Below are 12,721 nucleotides of genomic sequence, written 5' to 3'. Positions count from 1 at the left end.
GGGATATGACGCTTGTAGTTTTAAACTATACTTTGGTGCGCCGTAGTACTCGACGAGTAGATAAGTGGGAAATGCTAATCCTAAACCATGCAATTTGGAAATGCTAGGTTGTAGTCTCTGCTAATACTAGACAATGTAGCTGTTGCTAATTTCATATCTAGGACTATAGGCAACATGTATAATAATTCCTTGCTATCATCTGTTTTTTTTCCTTCGGTGGTTTCTATACCACTTTTGGGTCATAAATTATATACAAGTATACCTATGGTTTGAATATATATCACGATTTGAATTCCTTGCATCAATCGGAGCGATAAAGGCTCATCATAGTAACTAGAGTGGGTTGATAATACGAATAAAGATAATGGGGTATGTAGGTAGACAGGCGGATAAATCTCTAGAGGTCGAGCTGATGGCAGGCACTACTTGAGGCTAAGCCTTGTCCAGCCGCGTACATACCACCATTCTTTTATGCTTGATAAAGAATGTACCACTTTATTATTACTTCCACTTAATTGTATATGAATCCCTTTTCCATTTATTTGATCTTAGGATGAAGTTTGAGAAGAAGGAAGGACACAACAACGCATGAGGTTAGTTCAATCAGATCCTAATCACAGGGGTGTAGGAGTGTGAGAAGATGGTGGGCGGGCCATAGCACTGCGTGTGATGGGGAACAATGGGGAACCCACTTAGCTGAAATGGAGCATTGCATAGAAGGGTGTCAAGCGCTAGGAGGCGGTCGATGAAACAAGTAAGGTATACGGTATGGAAGCCAAGCTAATCGTAAAGGGAAATTAAGCTGGGCTAGCGGCGAAGGCAATTTTCCGTCTATGTCAGGCATTGTCATTTTTTCAGCGAGGTCCCATTGTATTTGTTATTAAATAATGAGGTTGCATTGTGACATTGACCATAGTTGCATACCCTTCATTCATTATCCACATCATGATCGGTTGTTCCTTCACCAATGTTGATGGATGAGATCATGTTGAAATTTGTTGCCATTTCTTTACTTTTGCATCTTCGTTTTCTACACTGGGGTGAGGGGCTTAATGACGAGAGGAACCACATAAAGATGTACTTCTTCCACTACATAATTCTTGTCGTGGTTTTAATTTTATCTCAGGGAGTACCTGTCCTTTTTTCTGAAGCATTGTTGCGGGAAACGATTGTTGTGGCAAACAGTCACAGTCCATATACCCATAGAAGAGTGTAGTATGTGTTTCTATGACACATATTAGAGTGTGTTGTTATTTTTCTGGATTCCATAGCAACGCACGTGCATCTAACTAGTCTAATCTAACATAACACTGGACCCTATCTCTCCCCGGCAGACCAACTCCTTCTCTTCCTCCCGTCCCACTTCTTTCCTCCAAGCAGCCCAGAACCGGCCCAGCCCACCTAGCCCTACCGTTTTGGCCCCCTCTTCTCTTTATTTTACGTCAAGGAGAGGGAGGTCGCTGTCGTTCCTCACTTCCTCCACCGTGCTCACCTGGCCGCGCGTGGTCCTCCCCTTCCTTCTCGCGTGAGCCCTCTCCCTCTCTCTGATAAAGCAATCCCTCGTCTACCACGCAACCACCAACCCACCTGCTCCCTCCTCTCTTCGTGTGCAAATAAACGGAGAGGATTTTTCTTTCCTGAGAACGATGAGCGCCTCTGCCTCCAGTTCGCGTCACCCCGTCATTTTGGTCACCCCACGCCAATCCAAGAGCACCGGAAGAAGCGCCTCGTCGAGTTGTACGTCCTCGTCCAAGGAATTGACCCGGAGCGCGCGCACCTCATACTGACGTCACGGTTGTCGTTCCCTTGCTCCGGCCACCGCGCTCCGGCGAAGCTCTCGGTCGTTCGGGTTTTCCTCCGCCCCGAATGAGAGAATCTAAGGCGTTATGGTGATATCCTTTATCACCCAGACCTCGTCCTCAATTCCCTCTCTCTCTGTCTCTCTCTCTCTCTTTGCTCTGCCGGTGTTGACCGTCGTGTCCCCTCAGCATATGCTCATCCTCGGCGGGTTCCGTTATTGCTCCGAACCAGGCACAGCCCGTTCCTGGTTCCCCGCGCAACGGCGCGTCCTCCACAGCAATTCGAGCGTCCCGGAGCACCCTCCGTCGACAAAGGCAAGCTCGACTTGGAGCTTCTCCGCGTAGGACACCGCACGCCGACTTCCTTTCCCGGTCAACTCCATCGACCCTGGGCTCATCCCCTTCAATGCCAGTGCCTCCCAGTGAGCTACTGCCTTCGATTCTCTTTTTTCCATTCTCATTTCTTCCAGAACCGCGGCCGAATTTTGGTCAGCCGAGATCAACTTCGTGGATGGTTTTTGTTTAGAGATGGATCGTGAGATCAAACAAATGTTCCAACTGATTGTCTATTCCATCGATGATCAACGTATTAATACAAGGTGAGCGGAAGCGAGTTAACGGACGCATCCGATCGTGGGGGTTGGGAGCGTGGAAACATGATGAAGAAAACGCACGCATCAGTTCTCATAGAGCAACAGTGTCCCTACTTTTAAGCAGAGGATTAACCTCTTATTTATCTAATAAATAAATCCTAACACTCCCCCTAATCCTTGCTTGTCCTTGTGACCAATCATCCTGGGAATAGCCTCTTCCAAAACCCTGTGGGAAAAATAGAAGAAAGAATACCATATGCCATGAAAACTCCTTCTGAAAACCCTGTGGAAAAAATAAGGAGAAAATGATATGCCGTCCATGCTTGTACCGATATTGCCTCATTAAAAACCTTACATGAGGATTTTTTTAGGAAAACTCACAAAGAAAAAAAGTGCAACATCGAAGATCTGATGATCTTCAACAGGTTATAACTAGGGAGATTTCTCCCCGGGAATCTTGCAAGTCACGAAGCCTCCTCATACCAATTCCATGTACATATTTATGAAATAATGAACTTGGTAGGGATTTGGTAAACAAATCAGCGAGGTTATCACATGACTTCGTTTGCAAAATCTTTATTTCCCCTCCTTTTTGCAGCTCGTGGGGGAAAAATACTTAGGAGCGATATGATTTGTAATATTGCTCTTAATATAACATGTCTGCATCAGTACAATACAAGCAACATTATCTTCATAGATAATGGTGGGTGATTCCAGTGAACTAATCCCACTTGAACATTGGACAAAGTTCATCATTCTGCGAAGCCATACATATTCCCGTGATGCTTCATACAAAGCGATTATTTCAGAATGATTCGTGGACGTAGCCACCAAAGTTTTCTTTGTCAACTTCGAAGAGAAGGATGTACCTCCATGTAAGAAGAAAAATCCAGTCTGCGATCCGGCATTATGGGGATTTGATAAGTATCCAGCATCACAATACCCCACCATGGTCCTCTTTTGATTTTTCTGATAGAAGAAACCAAGATCTTTGGTGCCCTAAAGATATCTTAGAATATTCTTCACACCAACCCAATGCCTTTTTGTTGGCGATGCGCTGTATCTAGCCAACAGGTTTACTGCAAACGATATATCAGGTCTCGTGCAGTTTGCTAGATACATTAGTGCTTCAATTGCACTAAGATATGGGAACTCTGGACCCAATATCTGCTCATCATCATCCTTAGGTCTAAAAGGGTCTTTGTCTCTTTTCAAGAGACCTAACAACCATAGGTGTCTTGGACGGGTATGCTTTATCCATGTTGAATTTCTCCAATATCTTTTGGATATAAGCAGACTGATGAACCAATATATTCCAGAAGAAATATGTTCAAGTTGCAAACCGAAACAAAACTTGGTTTTACCCAAATCTTTCATCTCAAATTCCGTCTTCAGGTGATTACTAGCCTCATGTATCTCTTGTGTAGTACCAATGATATCCAAATCATCCACATACACAGAGATTATACAAAATCCATCAATCGATTTCTTGATGAATACACTTGGGCAATCACTGTTATTCAAGTATCCTTTTTGCAAAAGGAACTCGCTTAGTCAGTTGTACCACATTCTGCCTGACTGTTTCAAGCCGTATAACGAATTCTGTAACTTTACGCAATACATTTTGCGGCCAGCCTTCAGATTCAGAATCTGCATTCCCTCGGAAACTTTCATGTAGATATCTGTATCCAGGGACCCATATAAATATGCGGTCACCACATCAATCAATTGGATGTACAAATTCATTTGCACTGCCAGAGATATCAAGTATCGGAACGTGATTCCACTCATCACAGGATAATATATTTCATCGTAATCGATGCCAGGTTTCTATGTAAAACCTTGTGCTACAAGCCTCGCTTTATATCTCACCACCTCATTGTTTTCGTTCCTCTTTCGAACAAAAACCCATTTCGCCCCAACGGGGAAACGTGATGCAGAGTAGGTATTACTGCAGTAAATACCCCTCTCTTGGTAAGCGAGCGCAATTCATCCTCAATTGTGGCCATCCATTTGGACCAGTCCGAGCGTTTCATACACTCTGCCATGGTCTTAGGTTCATGGTCCAATGCTAGGTCATTTGCAATTTTTGAGGAGAAAAATATGTCGACATTTGTAGACTTTCTGTTGAATGATTCTCCTGTTTCAACATAGTTTATGGAAATCTCTTCAATACCTCCAGATTCATCGTGATTTCCCTCAACGACAGAATTGAGGTGTTCCGATATCCCAACACCAATATTTGTGTGCGCACTTGTGCTGGGCCCTGGATGATGAACATCCTTCAGGTGTCTTACTTCAACACTAGGTTGAACGTCAACTCGTGGTTGACCTACATTTACTGTTTGAGGGGTCCTCATGTCCCGCGGACGCTTCTTTGAAGCCTTGTCTTTTTTGTCCATATTTCTCCCCCTCTTGGGCGGTTGAGTGGTCTTAGGTATCTCAACTCTCTCTGGGATATTCATAGCGGGAACATAGGATTTAGTGACACCTTTGTAATCAGTAAATGCATCTGGCAGATTATTTGCAATATTTTGCAAATTGATGACCCTCTGAACTTCCAGTTTAGATTCATTAGTACGTGGATCCATAGATTGGATGCCTTCAACATTCCAATCTATCTCCTGGCATTCATTGTGGTTCTGGTCTCCCCCTAATGCCGGGAAATTATCCTCATCGAAGATACAATCAGCGTACCGGGTTGTAAAGAGATCCCTCGTTAGGAGCTCCAGGTACTTTATAATCGACGGAGAATTGTACCCCACATAGATACCCATCTTTCTATGTGGACCCATCGATGTACGCTGAGGTGGTGATATCGGTACGTACATAGCGCAACCGAATCTTCGGAGGTGGGAAATACTTGGTTGATTACCACGTACTAACTGCAACGGGGAGGCCGTATGATATGCAGTTGGTCGAATTTGCATCAATTCCGCGGCATGTAACACCGCATGACCCCAACATGAAGTTGGGAGATTAAAATTCTGTAGGAGTGGTCTTGCTATCAACTTTATCCTCTTGATAATTGATTCCACGAGACCATTTTGTGTGTGTACATATGGTACAAAATGCTCCACAGTTATGCCCAAAGCTAGGCAGTAATCATTGAATGCTCATGAACTAAATTCAGCAGCATTATCCATTCCGATAGATTTTATCCTGTGTTCAGGATGGTTAGCTCTCAGTTTTATAATCTGAGTGATCAGCTTTGCAAAAGCATGGTTCCTTGTCCATATGAGACACACAGTAGACCATCTTGTAGATGCATCAATGAGCACCATAAAGTATCTCATTTGATTTCTCAATTTTGATGAATCTCAACCGTTTGGACATCCATACCGGAAAGACAAGGACAACAGATGTTTGGACTTTTGTCCAGCTGAAACTTCCACCATGTGAACATGGCTTTAGTTGGCGGCCCAATGTTCCTCTCTAACAATATGCATACTCCAATCTTTTCAACTCATGGTAAATCTCCCTTACTTCAAACAAGATGAGCATGCATAGTAATTCACACGATATTCAACAAAGGCATGTTGATGGTGTTCCCCATGACAACATGGTTATCACACAACAAGCAACTTATAAGAACTAATAATGCATAAGACATAATACTTACTACAATAGTTTTTAGACTACTTTCCCATGAGCTATAAATTACACAAAACAAGTAGTAATGTTTGAAAGTTTAAAGGTAGCACACAAGCAATTCACTATGAAGTGGCGGCTGTCGTGGATATGACCACGGCAGGTGCTACAGCGTGCAGCACTTCGTTGATGCGGGAGCAAGGCGACGTAGCCATCTGCGGAGCGAGGTGCACAAGATGCAAGGTTTTACCCAGGTTCAGCCCCTCCGGAGAGTAAAAGGCCTACATCCTGCTAGATCTATTGCTCGGTGGAGAATTACAATGGGGAGGGGGGCTCAGTCGGCGAGAGCGCCGAGAGCTATGGAGGTGAGACGCGATCTCGTGTGTCTTCTAAGGCCTACCTCGGGGGTTTATATATGCACCCCCGATCTTGGGTTACATGAGGATAACTACAAATCATATCCGTATCATATCAGTTGCTACAAATCCGGTATCTATTATCCCATGCTCAAGTAATCTTGTTCTCTAGCCGCCTAGCCTCCGGTCCAGTCGCCACCCCGCGGTTTAGGCCCAGTCGCACTAGGGTTTTAGGCGGTGAGTGAGACTGATGATGCACCCCTTGTGCATATCTCCTCTACGTCACTGCGTCCAATCGCGCCGTGAGCGCGGTCATGGTAGTGGAGCGCAAGGAAGAAGGCAAGGAGCAAGTCGTGCATCACTCGGTGTACTACATCAGCGAGGTCCTTACCGAGTCGAAAAACACTACCCACACTACCAGAAGCTGGTCTACTCCGTGTTCAGGGCCCAGCGGCGACTGGCCCCATACTTCCACGAGCACCCCATCAAGGTCATCGCATCGACGCCACTCGCCGATATCATTCTCAATCGGGACGCGACTGGAAGAATCGCCAAGTGGGCCATCAAACTCGGCGTCCACAATATCACGTACGAGCCCCGCCACGCAATCAAGTCGCAGGCGCTGGTGATACGTCTCCGACGTATCGATGATTTCTTATGTTCTATGCCATATTATTGATGATACCTACATGTTTTATGCACACTTTATGTCATATTCGTGCATTTTCTGGAACTAACCTATTAACAAGATGCCGAAGTGCCGATTCGTTGTTTTCTGCTGTTTTTGGTTTCAGAAATCCTAGTAAGGAAATATTCTCGGAATTGGACGAAATCAAAGCCCGGGGGCCTATTTTCTCACGAAGCTTCCGGAAGTCCGAAGGAGAGACGAAGAGGGGCCACGGAGGGGCCACACTATAGGGCGGCGCGGCCCCCTTGGCCGCGCGGCCCCGTGGTGTGGGGCCCCCGTGCCGCCTCTTGACCTGCCCTTCCGCCTATAAAAAGTCTCCGTGACGAAACCCCCGGTACCGAGAGCCACGATACGGAAAACCTTACTGAGACGCCGCCGCCGCCGATCCCATCTCGGGGGATCCAGGAGATCGCCTCCGGCACCCTGCCGGAGAGGGGAATCATCTCCCGGAGGACTCTACACCGCCATGGTCGCTTCCGGAGTGATGAGTGAGTAGTTCACCCCTGGACTATGGGTCCATAGCAGTAGCTAGATGGTTGTCTTCTCCTCATTATGCTTCATTGTTGGATCTTGTGAGCTGCCTAACATGATCAAGATCATCTATCTGTAATTCTATATGTTGTGTTTGTCGGGATCCGATGGATAGAGAATACTATGTCATGTTAATTATCAAGTTATTACATATGTGTTGTTTATGATCTTGCATGCTCTCCGTTTCTAGTAGAGGCTCGGCCAAGTTTTTACTTTTAACTCCAAGAGGGAGTACTTATGCTCGATAGTGGGTTCATGCTCGCATTGACACCGGGACGAGTGACGAAAGTTCTAAGGTTGTGTTGTGCTTGTTGCCACTAGGGATAAAACATTGGCGCTATGTCCGAGGATGTAGTTGTTGATTACATTACGCACCATACTTAATGCAATTGTCCGTTGTTTAGCAACTTAATACTTGGAGGGGGTTCGGATGATAACCTGAAGGTGGACTTTTTAGGCATAGATGCGGTTGGATGGCGGTCTATGTACTTTGTCGTAATGCCCAATTAAATCTCACTATACTTATCATGTCATGTATGTGCATTGTTATGCCCTCTCTATTTGTCAATTGCCCGACTGTAATTTGTTCACCCAACATGCTTTTATCTTATGGGAGAGACACCTCTAGTGAACTGTGGACCCCGGTCCATTCTTTAATACTTGAAATACAAATCTGTTGCAATACTTGTTTTACTTGTTTTCTCTGCAAACAATCATCTTCCACACAATACGGTTAATCCTTTGTTACAGCAAGCCGGTGAGATTGACAACCTCATCTGTTTCGTTGGGGCAAAGTACTTTGGTTGTGTTGTGCGGGTTCCACGTTGGCGCCGGAATCCCTGGTGTTGCGCCGCACTACATCCCGCCGCCATCAACCTTCAACGTGCTTCTTGGCTCCTCCTGGTTCGATAAACCTTGGTTTCTTTACGAGGGAAAACTTGCTGCTGTGCGCATCATACCTTCCTCTTGGGGTTGCCCAACGAACGTGTGAAATACACGCCATCAAGCTCTTTTTCCGGCGCCGTTGCCGGGAGATCAAGACACGCTGCAAGGGGAGTCTCCACTTCTCAATCTCTTTACTTTGTTTTTGTCTTGCTTTATTTTATTTACTACTTTGTTTGCTGCATTATATCAAAACACAAAAAAATTAGTTGCTAGTTTTACTTTATTTACTGTCTTGTTTGCTATATCAAAAACACAAAAAATTAGTTTACTTGCATTTACTTTATCTAGTTTGCTTTATTTACTGTCTTGCACTCTATATTAAAAATACAAAATTTTTTTTAGTTACTTTTGTTACCATGTCTAGCTCTGAACTTGTTACTTCTTCGCCTGAAGAATTAGTCTTCACTTTTAAACAAGGGGATGAGGAGAGTTTTAAGGATGCTTGGTCTAGAATTTTTACTTCTTATCGCAAAACTGAACCTCAAATGACTCTAAGTTTGCTCCTTAGTAATTTTTATTTTGGTCTTATGATTCGCTATAGATATGCCTTGGATGCTCTAGTGGGAGGAGATTTCCTCCATTGTAATGGGGATCAAGCTTTTAATGCCATAAAGAAGTTGGTTGCATCACATGATTCATCTAATAATTTTGATTCAGCCCTTATCGGCATTCATAATAGATTAAATACTCTTGAGACAAGTGCATCTCGCTTAAATGAAAATTATGGATACATTCGTAACCGTCTTGATCAAGTTTTAGTGAACTCTGAACCTTCATTGTGGAAACCTACTATTAAAATTGTCATAGGTAACCAAACTCTTCGTGCTAATTGTGATATTATGACTGAATTTTGCCTAATGCCTAAGGGGATTCATAAATCTTTGAAGCTTTGGAAATTCACTGAAGGGGGCGAAGGAATAACTCTTATTGATAACTCTGTTATAATTCCAAAAGGGATAGCTGCGGGTGTGCATACAACCATTCTTGGGATAACAATATCCTTTGATTACCTTGTCATTGAATGCGCAGGAACAGGACAAATCACACTCGGAAGATCCCTGCTGAAATTATTGGGAGCAGTCATAGACGTGAGAGAAGGCACCATAAAATTCACCTCTACACCCGGGGGTAGTCATATATTTCCTAAGCCAAAGAGTAAGGATAAGAAAGGTAAGGGTAAAGCCCAAGGTAATGTCAATGCTTCACCCCACGATAATACTTGATACACACTTTCTGCGCCTAGCTGAAAGGCGTTAAAGAAAAGCGCTTATGGGAGACAACCCATGTTTTTACTACAGTATTTTTGTTTTATATTTGTGTCTTGGAAGTTGTTTACTACTGTAGCAACCTCTCCTTATCTTAGTTTTATGTTTTGTTGTGCCAAGTAAAGTCTTTGATAGAAAAGTAAGTACTAGATTTGGATTACTGCGCAGTTCCAGAATTCTTTGCTGTCACGAATCTGGGTCTATCTCCCTGTAGGTAGCTCAGAAAATTACGCCAATTTACGAGCATGATCCTCAGATATGTACGCAACTTTCATTCAATTTGAGCATTTTCGTTTGAGCAAGTCTGGTGGCCTAATAAAATCCATCTTTACGGACTATTCTGTTTTGACAAATTCTGTCTTTTATTTCGCATTGCCTCTTTTGCTATGTTGGATGAATTTCTTTGATCCATTAATGTCCAGTAGCTTTATGCAATGTCCAGAAGTGTTAAGAATGATTGTGTCACCTCTGAACATGTGAATTTTTATTATGCACTAACCCTCTAATGAGTTGTTTCGAGTTTGGTGTGGAGGAAGTTTTCAAGGATCAAGAGAGGAGTATGATGCAATATGATCAAGGAGAGTGAAAGCTCTAAGCTTGGGGATGCCCCGGTGGTTCACCCCTGCATATATTAAGAAGACTCAAGCGTCTAAGCTTGGGGATGCCCAAGGCATCCCCTTCTTCATCGACAACATTATCAAGTTCCTCCCCTGAAACTATATTTTTATTCGGCCACATCTTATGTACTTTGCTTGGAGCGTCGGTTTGTTTTTGTTTTTTTGTTTTGTTTGAATAAAATGGATCCTAGCATTCACTTTATGGGAGAGAGACACGCTCCGCTGTTGCATATGGACAAATATGTCCTTAGGTTCTACTCATAGTATTCATGGCGAAGTTTCTTCTTCGTTAAATTGTTATATGGTTGGAATTGGAAAATGATACATGTAGTAACTCTAAAATGTCTTGGATAATTTGATACTTGGCAATTGTTGTGCTCATGTTTAAGCTCTTGCATCATATACTTTGCACCCATTAATGAAGAAATACTTAGAGCTTGCTAATTTGGTTTGCATATTTGGTTTCTCTAGAGTCTAGATAACATCTAGTATTGAGTTTTGAACAACAAGGAAGACGGTATGGAGTCTTATAATGTTTACCATATGTCTTTTATGTGAGTTTTGCTGTACCGTTCATCCTTGTGTTTGTTTCAAATAACCTTGCTAGCCTAAACCTTGTATCGAGAGGGAATACTTCTCATGCATCCAAAATACTTGAGCCAACCACTATGCCATTTGTGTCCACCATACCTACCTACTACATGGTATTTATCCGCCATTCCAAAGTAAATTGCTTGAGTGCTACCTTTAAAATTCCATCATTCACCTTTGCAATATATAGCTCATGGGACAAATAGCTTAAAAACTATTGTGGTATTGAATATGTACTTATGCACTTTATCTCTTATTAAGTTGCTTGTTGAGCGATAACCATGTTTACGGGGACGCCATCAACTATTCTTTGTTGGATATCATGTGAGTTGCTATGCATGTCCATCTTGTCTGAAGCAAGAGAGATCTACCACCTTCATGGTTGGAGCATGCATGTTGTTAGAGAAGAACTTTGGGCCGCTAACTAAAGCCATGGTTCATGGTGGAAGTTTCAGTTTGGACACATATCCTCAATCTCATATGAGAATAATAATTGTTGCCACATGCTTATGCATTAAAGAGGAGTCCATTATCTGTTGTCCATGTTGTCCCGGTATGGATGTCTAAGTTGAGAATAATCAAAAGCGAGAAATCCAAAATGCGAGCTTTCTCCTTAGACCTTTGTACAGGCGGCATGGAGGTACCCCATTGTGACACTTGGTCAAAACATGTGCATTGCAAAGATCCGGTAGTCCAAGTTAATTAGGACAAGGTGCGGGCACTATTAGTATACTATGCATGAGACTTGCAACTTGTAAGATATAATTTACATAACTCATATGCTTTATTACTACCGTTGACAAAATTGTTTCATGTTTTCAAAATAAAAGCTCTAGCACAAATATAGCAATCGATGCTTTCCTCTTTGAAGGACCATTCTCTTTACTTTTATGTTGAGTCAGTTCACCTATCTCTCTCCACCTCAAGAAGCAAACACTTGTGTGAACCGTGCATTGATTCCTACATACTTGCATATTGTACTTGTTATATTACTCTATGTTGACAATTATCCATGAGATATACATGTTACAAGTTGAAAGCAACCGCTGAAACTTAATCTTCCTTTGTGTTGCTTCAATACCTTTACTTTGATTTATTGCTTTATGAGTTAACTCTTATGCAAGACTTATTAATGCTTGTCTTGAAGTACTATTCATGAAAAGTCTTTGCTTTATGATTCACTTGTTTACTCATGTCATCACCATTGTTATGATCGCTGCATCCACTACATATGTTTACAAATAGTATGATCAAGGTTATGATGGCATATCACTTCGAAATTATCTTTGTTATCGTTTTACCTGCTCGGGACGAGCGAGAACTAAGCTTGGGGATGCTTGATACGTCTCCGACGTATCGATAATTTCTTATGTTCTATGCCATATTATTGATGATACCTACATGTTTTATGCACACTTTATGTCATATTCGTGCATTTTCCGGAACTAACCTATTAACAAGATGCCGAAGTGCCGATTGTCTGTTTTCTGCTGTTTTTGGTTTCAGAAATCCTAGTAAGGAAATATTCTCGGAATTGGACGAAATCAAAGCCCAGGGGCCTATTTTCTCACGAAGCTTCCAGAAGTCCGAAGGAGAGACGAAGAGGGGCCACGGAGGGGCCACACTATAGGGCGGCGCGACCCCCCCCTTGGCCGCGCGGCCCTGTGGTGTGGGGCCCCCGTGCCGCCTCTTGACCTGCCCTTCCGCCTATAAAAAGTCTCCGTGACGAAACCCCCAGTGCCGAG

Source organism: Lolium rigidum, chromosome 4 (assembly GCF_022539505.1).
Source record: "Lolium rigidum isolate FL_2022 chromosome 4, APGP_CSIRO_Lrig_0.1, whole genome shotgun sequence".
Classification (NCBI taxonomy): domain Eukaryota; kingdom Viridiplantae; phylum Streptophyta; class Magnoliopsida; order Poales; family Poaceae; genus Lolium; species Lolium rigidum.
This window is presented reverse-complemented; position numbering follows the sequence as displayed.